Source organism: Phacochoerus africanus, chromosome 14 (assembly GCF_016906955.1).
Source record: "Phacochoerus africanus isolate WHEZ1 chromosome 14, ROS_Pafr_v1, whole genome shotgun sequence".
Classification (NCBI taxonomy): domain Eukaryota; kingdom Metazoa; phylum Chordata; class Mammalia; order Artiodactyla; family Suidae; genus Phacochoerus; species Phacochoerus africanus.
In genome coordinates, this window is record NC_062557.1 from 33,215,608 (window position 1) to 33,226,403 (window position 10,796).

The 10,796-nt window shown below is 48.1% G+C and overlaps 1 pseudogene; it reads right to left on the reverse strand.

Moving 5' to 3' along the window:
- Window positions 1-3,742: 3,742 nt before the first annotated feature.
- Window positions 3,743-4,673, reverse strand: LOC125113856 (60S ribosomal protein L26-like; annotated as a pseudogene).
- Window positions 4,674-10,796: the final 6,123 nt, after the last annotated feature.

A 10,796-nucleotide genomic window follows, 5' to 3' on the forward strand; every position in this document is an offset into this window, starting at 1 on the left:
CGAATCCGACTCATATCCACGAGGATGCAGGTTTGATCCTTGGCCTTGCTCAGAAGATTGGGGATCCAGCGTTTCCATGAGCTGTGGTGTAGATCGCAGACACAGCTCGGATCTGGCACTGCTGTGACTGTGGCGTAGACCAGCAGCTGTAGCTCCGATTGTACCCCTAGCCTGGGAACTTCCATATGCCATTCTAGGTGTGGCCCCAAAAAGCAAATACATAAATAAATAAATAAAATTGATGTAAAAATGTCCAGGAGAAACTTGCAGCCTCTAGGCCAAAGCGTAAACTCTTTTAACTCTGTGATGCTCTAAAAGGAAAACTAAGCCTCCATGAGCAAGTGTCCTAAAAGTTACAAACAGAAAATTGGAAACCCAGGCCCATTTCTCGACCACCGAGATCCAATAGGCAAGAGTGGGAGCCACACGTAGAGTGGAAAATTTCCTGGAAGCCTCAATACAAAGGGAAAAAACAGATGAAATTAATAAGTTCATTTAATAAGTTCATTTAACCCATGATTTCAACGTGTAATGGACTTTAGAAATGTTGAGGTTATTTGGTTCCCCTTTTTTGGGCCACACTCTGCAGTGCTTGGAAGTTCCCGGGCCAGGGACTTGAACCCATGCCACAGCAGTGACATCAGATCCTTAACCTGCTGAGCCACCAGGGGACTCCAAGAAATACTGAGATATTTTACCGTGTTTTTATACTAAGTCTTTGGAATCTGGTGTGTGTATTTTCACTTCCAGCCTGTCCATTCAGACTGCAGCGCAGGGGCTCAGCTGCTGGGGGCTGCATACTGGACAGCACCGGAATGGACTATCCATTGATCACCATCGTACCCATACGAACAGCCTCATGGATATGGTCTTACTCAAAAAGTTCTAGGGTCTTTTTTTTTTTTTTTGGTCTTTTTGTCCTTTTCTAGGGCCACACGCGGCATGTGGAGGCTCCCAGGCTAGGGGTCAAATCAGAGCTGTAGCTGCTGGCCTACACCACAGCCACAGCAACGCCAGATCTGAGCCGTGTCTGTGACCTACACCGCAGGTCCTGGCAATGCCGGATCCTTAGCCCACTGAGGGAGGCCACGGATCGAACCCTCCACCTCATGGTTCCTAGTCGGATTCGTTTCCGCTGCGCCACGACAGGAACTCCAAAAGGTTATAGGTTCTTTTGTGCATGTATTTCTCTAGATGAACTTTAAAATGATTTTTTTGGGGGGGGGAATCACAGAAAATGTTCCCCCATTTTTGAAAATAATGCATATTGTTTGGGATAAAGTTCTATGTCCTTATTAAATTCAACTTGTAAATCATTCAAATCTGTCTTTCTTATTTGCTGCCTCCCTCCACCTTTTAAAAAATTTGCCTGTATTATCTGTCCATTTCTAAGAAAAGCACATTAGAGGGTTGCATATGTATTGATCTTAGCACGTTTTCCTGTGTTTCCTCATCAGCTTCTTTTTATAAGTTTTGGTTGAAACTTAGTTTTAAAAAAGCTTGTGGGGGAGTTCGTGGCGCAGTGGTTGGCGAATCCGACTGGGAACCATGAGGTTGCAGGTTCGGTCCCTGCCCTTGCTCAGTGGGTTGACAATCCGGCGTTGCCGTGAGCTGTGGTGTAGGTTGCAGACGCGGATCGTATCCCGCGTTGCTGTGGCTCTGGCGTAGGCCGGTGGCTACAGCTCCCATTTGACCCCTAGCCTGGGAACCTCCATATGCCGCGGGAGCAGCCCTAGAAAAGGCAAAAAAAAAAAAAAAAAAGCTTGTGGGAGGAGTTCCCGTCATGGCTCAGCAGTTAATGAACTCTGACTAGTATCCATGAAGACGGGGGTTTGATCACTGGCCTCACTCAATGGGTTAAGGATCCCACTTTGCCAGGAGCTGTGGTGTCACAGATCGGGTTCGGATTCATATGTTGCTGTGGCTGTGGTGTAGGCTGCAGCTGTAGCTCCGATTCAACCCCTAGCCTGGGAACCTCCATATGCCGCGTGTGTGGCACTAAAAAGACAAACAAAAACCAAAAAAAGGCTGATGGGCGTTCCTGCTGTGGTGCAGTGCATTAGGAACCTGACTGCAGTGGCTTGGGTCACTGCAGAGGCGTGAGTTTGAACCCCAGCTGGGTGTAGTGGGCTGAACATCCAGTGTTGCTGCAGCTGTGGCGTGTGTCACAGCTGCAGCTTGGATTCAGTCCCTGGCCTAGGAACTTCCATAAGCTGCAGGTGTGGCAAAAAAAAGGCGTAAGCTTGTGAACAATATTTTCTCATCGTCTTTGATATCCTGCTTATATATTTTTTCTCCATCACTTTACAGGAGGTGGGTGGTTATAAACATCCCCTTGCTAGAATTGTTTTTTTGTGTGTGTGTGTGACATCTGGAAAGTCAATAGATGAATTTAACTTGACTGTGATCACTGTTGCAATATTATTTGCCATTTAATTCATTTTCCTATTCTGTTTTTCTAATTGTCTCTCTTTTTGCCTTCATCATTTGCTTGGTGAGAATTTTTCCCTGTGGTAAATTTAGCATTCGACCTCTTGGTTTGGTGTTATCATAAGTGGATTTCTGTTATCTACTTTTTCCCTGAACAAGAAGAAACTCAGCCAAATGCCAGATTTCTGCCTTTCCTATAAGTGCTCACATATGCACATACCACAGTCCCCTGGGTTTTGTTGGAATCACATGGAATACAGTTCAGAATTGCAAAATTTCCTTTCTTTTTTGCTTTTTTCAGGGCCACACCTGCAGCATATAGAAGTTCCCAGGCTGGGGGGTCAAATCAGAGCTACAGCTGCTGGCGTACACCACAGCCACACTATGCAATAGTGGGATCCAAGCTGCATCTGCAACCTACACCACAGCTCACGGCAATGCTGGATCCCAACCCACTTAGCGAGGTCAGGGATCAAACCTGCATCCTCATGGACACCAGTCGGATTTGTTTCCTCTGTGCCACAACAGGAACTCCAGAATTGCAAACTTTGCACATATGCCTCTATCTTAAGGATCTTTTCATGGTGACATTGAACTTCAGTCAGTCACGTTACCAAAAAAAGATTTTTGCTGGAGTTCCACTGAGTTGTGGCTCAGTGGTTAACGAATCCGACTAGGAACCATGAGGTTGCGGGTTCGATCCCTGCCCTTGCTCAGTGGGTTAAGGATCCGGCGTTGCTGTGAGCTGTGGTGTAGGTCACAGATGTGGCTCGGATCCCACGTTGCTGTGGCTCTGGTGTAGGCCGGCGGCTACAGCTCTGATTCAACCTCTAGCCTGGGAACCTCCATATGCTGAGGGAGCAGCCCAAAAAATGGCAATAAGACAAAATATATATATATATATATATATTTTTGCATAATTCCCTGTAGGGAGCTTTGTGGCTCCCTGATTGTTTGTTTGTTTTGTCTGCTCCTCGGCACTTGGATTTCCCAGGGATCAGGAATCAGATCCCGAGCTATAGCTGCGACCTAAGCCAGGGCTGTGGCAATGCTGGATTCTCAATCCTCTGCACCAGGCCGGGGATTGAACCTTTGGCCCAAGGATGCTGCCAAGATGCTGCCAATTCTGTTGCACCACAGCAGGAGCTCCTCCCTCTTTCGTATATACCTGTTTATTTCAATCCATATTTTGATTCACTTTGGTCTGTTCTGAGTGTTTTGTTTATTTTCAGAACACATATGAATCCTTGTATATCTGAACCTGTCTTTTTTTTTTTTCAAGTTTTTCATGAAAGTTCTATTCAAGATTATTTTATTCCTGCGTCTTCTCAATTGTTTCTTCCTTTTATTTTCCCTTTTCCTTCCCTACTTGGTGAGCTTTGGCTTTACAATCGAGCATCTTGCGGCAGTCTTTGTCCAGTTTTATTTCTTTTTATTTGTTTTCTTGCTTTTGAGGGCTGCGGGTGTAGCCTATGAAGGTTCTCAGGCTCGGGGTCGAATCAGAGCTGCAGCTGCCAGCCTACCCCACAGCCACAGGAACAGAAGATCCGAGCCGTGTCTGCAACCTACCCCATAACTCACAGGGATGCCGGATTCTTAACCCGCTGAGCGAGGCCAGGGATCGAACTTGCAACTTGACGGTTACTAGTCCGATGCGTTTCTGCTGCGCCACAATGGGAATGCCGTCATTATCCAGTTTCTGTCTAGTGATAACCACCTCGCTGGGGTGAATGCCCACATGGACAGTCGTGCCTTTAGCCTTCTCCCGCTGCCCTCATTCCATGTAGAGGACATATGTCTTCCTGTGAACCTGGACGACTGTGCCAATGTGCTGCCCATGGTCGTGCCCTTGTATAACCTGAACTTCATCATCCTTTCAGATGGGCATGGAGAGAACATGGTCCTGTCTCAGCTCTTCGGAAAGAGGGGAAGACATAATCTTCCCGCACATGCAGGAGGGTGCACTGGGTTGCCTTTCACGGTTCGTGCCTCCGTGGACAGTCACAAAGGGATTAAACTTCCCTTGGGCCCTTCAGCGATGGCCGCAGAAGGGACGAGAAGCACATGCGGCTTCCGGTTCTGTGTGTTTCCGAGAGATCGGCACCTGTCTTTTTGTCCGACACGCCGGCAGTGGTCAGGCTGAGCATCTCTGCTGGACCGCACGTCTCCCTGCCCCAGACCGCACCCTCCCTCCCGCTCCGCGCCGTCCGATTGCACCTCCTGGCACGGCTGCGCTTCAGCATGGCCAGCGAAAAGTGGGTCGAGGTGGCCTTTGTCCCAAGGCAGGTGCTTCAAGAGCCAGTGTGTGACTCCCTGGCCCCCTCTGGCCCAGACCCACAGAGTTCCAGGAGGAGACCAGTCCGCCTGCCTGGGTCCTGGTGTGAAGATGGTGTAGACCAGGGCTGCCGCCGCCCCAAGCCTGGGGTGCCGTGTGCAAAGCAGATCTGTTGTGAGTCACGGGGTCTGGGGGTTTCTTGCGGCTTCTCCTAGCCTGTTTTGGTCAACAGCAGCATTCTGGGTCCCAGACTTTCCTCGGAGCTCTGCCCATGGCCTTGGGGCAAATTCCTTGTCCTCTCTGCCCCCATAATCCTCATCTGTAAAACGCTGGGCGGATTAGATGAGTATGGGGGTTATTTGCCAGGTTTGACTTTAGACTGATGTGTCAGGGCCTTCCTAAAGATTCTTCTGAACGAGGCTGCTTATTTTGTATTTTTACAAAGCAAAGCAACCTCTCTAGGGGAGATGTTACCTGTTTGTTGCTAGACACAGACCGTGGGACATCCGGAGGGGACAGATGCAGTGTGAGGAGGCGGGGAAGCCTTAAGCAGGGGTGGATTTCTTGTCTCCTCCCCAAACCCCGCCCCCAGTCTTGGGGACCCACAGGATCTCTGCTTGCTCCCACTGATCTTTTCCTCTCCAGTGAGTACCCGCTGTATGCCCAGCATCCTGCTAAGGGGATGCAAGGATGGGATACACTCTGGTCTCAGTTTGAGGAGGTGGGCTCAGTGACGTCTGCGCAGATGCCATGGAGCCACCTGCCCTCATTTCCTGTGGGATCCTGGCAACTGGAGTGAGGTGGGCCCTTGCAGCTCACGATCCGCAGAGCCAGACTTGGACTCGGGCCTTCCAGACTCCAGATTGTGCTTTTCCCTTCAGGTGGTGCCTCTGCTTCTCTTTATGGAGCCAAAGGAGCAGTGTGGACAAGTCGGCCGGAGGCCATGCCTGTGCTGCTGGGAGGGTTCCTGGCAGGAGGTGGGCTCCCCCGAGGCGCCACTGAAGGAGGCAGAGGGAAGTGGGGGAAGAGCAAGGGAGACGCTGCTTAGCAGGGCCTCATCCTGTTGAGAGGGTGAGACGGGCTTGTCCTGTGGGTCTGGCTCCCTGGCACTTGGAAACGCAGCTAGTAACCCCGTAGGCTGTCTGCAGATACGTCCAGGGTGTCGCCTGTTTTTTGTCTTTTCATAGGTGATAAACATACACAATGCATGGTTCCAAAGACACACAAAGAGCAGAGAGAGGCCGCCTCCTTTCCTGTTCCCCAGAAGCACACATTTCCTCTCTAGAGGGACTATTATTAGGTTCTCGTGTTCTTACCGGGCGCACATGAATGATGGTGTGACGTAAACCACACTCACCAACCAGGCCTGTGTTTGTAAACAGTTTTACGCACACACAGCAACCGCCAAGTGTCACACATGAGTGCAGGGCTGCGTCTGCTGCCGCCCTGGGGTCGAGAGCTGCAAAGGAGACAGTCCTGCAAAGACCCAGATACCTGGTCCTTTCCAGCAGAAGTTGGCTGACCCCTCACTGCAAACACGTGTGCAATTTAAAAATCAACACAGGAGCTCCCATCGTGGCTCGGTGGTTAACGAATCCGACTAGGAACCATGAGGTTGTAGGTTCGATCCCTGGCCTTGCTCAGTGGGTTAAGGATCCGGCATTGCCGTGAGCTGTGGGGTAGGTTGTAGACGCGGCTCGGATCCTGCATTGCTGTGGCTCTGGTGTAGGCCGGTGGCTATAGCTCCAATTAGACCCCTAGCCTGGGAACCTCCATATGCCGTGGGAAGCGGCCCTAGAAATGGCAAAAAGACAAAAATAAATAAATAAATAAATAAAAATAAATAAAAATCAATACATTCTGCCTCTTCCAGCCACGAATTCTTTAGACTTAGAATATTACAGAATCTTCAGCTTCCTTGAGATGCTCCGCAGGGCTAGCTCTGGGTCTTATAGGCTGCCCCTGCTGGAGGTCTCGTTCCTGGGCAGATGATGGATCCAGAGCCCCAGGGTGAACCAGGAAGGTCCTTGTTGGGGCAGCAAAATGTGATCCACAAGCCCAGTGGGCTGGCAGCGCCTGGAGAGACTCTTGGCCCCTCCCTCACTGACCCCACGTGATCTTAGGAAGACTCACCATGACACACACGAGCATCCGGGTTTGAGAGGCACTGACCCCGGGAGGCCCCATACAACAACAGCAGCATATTGGAATCACTTCTAAAACTACCATTGTGGGATTTCCCTTTGTGGCTCAGCGGTTAACAAACCGGAACCCGACTAGTATCCATGAGGTTGCTGGTTCGATCCCTGGCCTCGCTCAGTGGGTTAAGGATCCGGCGTTGCTGTGAACTGTGGTGTATGTCACAGATGCAGCTGGGATCTGGTGTTGCTGTGGCTGTGGTGTAGGCTGGCAGCTGCAGCTCTGATTCAACCCCTAGCCTGGGAACCTCCATATGCCACAGGTGCAGCCCTAAAAAGCAAGGAAAAGAAACAAACAAAACTCACAGAAAATGAAACTACCAATACCTAAGGACTCCTGCTCCCCCAGAGAGGCAGGTTTAAGTGAGCTGGGCTGCAGCCTGGGCATTTAGATAGATACATGTTTTTAAGATTTTTTATTTTTTCTATTATCGTTGATTTACAATGCAAGATATATTTTAAAAAATGATTACCTTTGGAGTATAACATGTACACAATATTTGTACATAAGTGCACAAATCTTGAGTGTAGAATGTGACCCTCTTTTTTTTTTTTTATCTGTAATTACACCTTGGGTGACCATCATCCAGTGAAGAAAGAGGAATATTTCTAGGGGTTTCCCTCATGCCGTTTTCTAGGCAATGCCCCCTTCCCAGGGAATCATAGTTCTTTTATCACCGTAAGATGAGTTTCACCTATTCTGGAACTTTCTAGGATTGGAATCACTCAGTAAGCTTATGAGCACCTTGCAGCCTCCCCTCCGGTTGATGTCTGAGACGGGAGAGGCATCATTTGCTCTCTTGCTGTGTGTCTTCCACGTAGGAAATGTCACAAGTTTTTGAACCATTCTTTGGTTCATTTAGTTTTCTGGGTTTGTTTGTTTTTTGCTTTTTGCTTTTTAGGGCCACACCCGCAGCATATGGAATTTCCCAGGCTAGGGGTTGAATCAGAGCTGCAGCTGCTGGCCTACGCCAGAGCCACAGCAACGTGGGATCCGAGCTGTGTCTGCGACCTACACCACAGCTCATGGCAACACCAGATCCTTAACCCACAGAGCAAGGCCAGGGATCAAACCCGCATCCTCATGGATCCTAGTCGGGTTCATTTCTGCTGAGCCACGGCGGGAACTCCTAGGCTTCCAGTTTTAGGCTGTAATGAATCAAGCTGCAATGATTCATTCTTGTGTTTTTGGCAGCTGTGTGTATTCATTTCTCTTGGGCCCGAAACTGAGAGGAGGGTAGCTGGGCCATTGGGTAGGAATAGGTTTAGCTTCAGCCCTTGTTGGCATCTGTGGATGTCAAAAAGCTCACCAAGTGACTCGGATGTCCTGCTGTTGAGTTCTTCCACCTGCTGTACTCAGTTTCCCCAGGCACCATCCAACAAATCCCTAATCCATTTCTGTTGCTTGCCCCCTGTAAGCGCTGTCCAACCAGATGTGTTTCCCGCCCAACTCCCCGCCCACCCCTGAATCCACTGCAGTGTTTACATTGCTCCCCATCGTCCCTGTGGATTGGATTCTAGCCTCCCCCCGGGTGTCTGTCGCCCCCGCTGGAGCTCTCAATACCTGCAGCAAGCAGCCTGGCTCAGCCTGTTGACCCAGTTCTGCCCCCTGCACCCTCTGAACACGTGGACATGGCAGCCGTGGATTCCCAGCACCCTCCATGCCTCGAGAGCACTAACAGTGCATTGACAAGAGGCTGAACAAAGCATGGAAAGCACTTAGCACGGGGACTGGTGGAAAGCGCTCAGCCTATGATGCCTAAACGCGGATAAGAGAACATTTCCAACGTCAGCGTTTGACGGGATTGTGTTTTAGTGGCATCAAGAGCGACACAGTCCAATATGGTAGCGAATGTGTCTATTGAGCTCTCTTTTTTTTTTTTTTTTTTTTTTTTTTTGCTTTTTAGGGCCACCCCCACAGCCTATGGAGGTTCCCAGGCTAGGGGTTGAATCAGAGCTACAGCTGCCAGCCTACACCAGAGCCACAGCAATACTGGATCTGAGCCGCATCTGCAACCTACCCCACAGCTCACGGCAACGCTGGATCCTTAACTCACTGAGCAAGGTCAGGGGTCGAACCTGCATCCTCATGGATCCTAGTCGGGTTTGTTAACCGCTGAGCCACGAAGGGAACTCTGGGCTGTTGAGCACTTGAAAGGTGACTTGTCCAAAGTAAAATATACACTTTATGAGAAAAACGATTTTGTGTTGAAATAGTATTTTGGATATAGTGGGTTAAAGAAAATACAGTCATACCTGTTGCACTTTTTCTCTTCTTTAATACATGTATTTTTTTGTCTTTTTAGGGCCATACCTGTGGCATATGGAAGGTCCCAAGCTAGGGGTTGAATCGGAGTTGCAGCTGCCAGCCTACAACACAGCAACGAAGGATCCTTAACTCACTGAGCAAGGCCAGGCATCAAACCCAGGTCCTCATGGATACTAGTTGGGTTCGTTACCACGGAGCTGCAACAGGAACTCTCCTTTTTATGTTTATTTTTTATTACTCTGAATTTTATTACATTTATAGTTGTACAATGATCATCACAATCCAATTTTATAGCATTTCCATCCCAAAGCCCCAGCCCATCCCCCCACCCCCAACCTGTCTCCTTTGGAAAACATAAGTTTTTCAAAGTCTGTGAGTCAGTATCTGTTCTGCAAAGAAGTTCACTGTGTCCTTTTTTTAGATTCCACGTGTCAGTGATAGCATTTGATGTTGGTGTCTCACTGTCTGGCTGACTTCACTTAGCATGATAATTTCTAGGTCCATCCATGTTGCTCCAAATGCCGTTATTTCTTTCCTTTTAATGGCTGAGTAATATTCCATTGTATATATGTACCAACTCTTCTTGATCCACTCCTCTGTCGATGGGCATTTAGGTTGTTTCCATGTCTTGGTTATTGCATAGAGTGCTGCAATGAACACTGGTGTATATGTGTCTTTTAGAGTCATGCTTTTCTCTGGATAGATGCCCAGGAGTGGGATTGCTGGATCAAATGGTAATTCTATTTTTAATTTTTGAGGAATCTCCATACTCTTTTCCACAGTGGTTGCACCAATTTACATTCCCACCAACAGTGCAATCGGGTTCCCTTTTCTCCACACCCACTCCAGCATTCATTGTTTGTAGACTTTTGGATGATGGCCATTCTGGCTGGTGTAAGGTGGTACCTCATGGTGGTTTTGATTTGCATTTCTCTAATGATGAGTGATGCTGAACATCTTTTCACGTGTTTTTTGGCCATCCGTATGTCTTCTTTGGAGAATCGTCTGCTTAGATCTTCTGCCCATTTTTGGATGGGGTTGTTTGTTTTTTGGTATTGAGCTACAGAAGGTATTTATAAATTTTGGAGGTCAATCCCTTGTCAGTTGCTTCATTTGCAGATATTTTCTCCCATTCTGTGGGTTGTCTATTTTGTGTAGGGTTTCCTTTGCTGCGCAGAAACTGTTACATTTAATTAAGTCCCATTTGTTTATTTTTGTTTTTACCGTCATTAATCTAGGAGGTGGATCTGAGAAGATATTGCTGTGGTTTACGTTGGAGAGTGGCCTATGTTTTCTTCTAAGAGAGGAGCTCTCCTTTTTAAATTTTTAATTAAATTTTTTTCCTTTTGTCTTCTTTTTTTCCTTCTTTGTACTTTTTAAGGGTGGCTAGTGGACATATGAAGATTGCTCAGGCTCTCACAGGTTTCTGTTAGATGGTGTAGGGAGAGGAACGTTATTATAGCAGCTTACTCTTTCAGACAGCAAATTTTACAAATCAGGGGCTCATACAATTTGCTTCCAAGTTTACTCAGAATGACTGTTAAAAATGCAAAGTGCTGGCTCCTGCCCAGACACTCTTAAGAATGGGACTGGGAATTTGCTTTTCAATAAACCCCACAGCTAG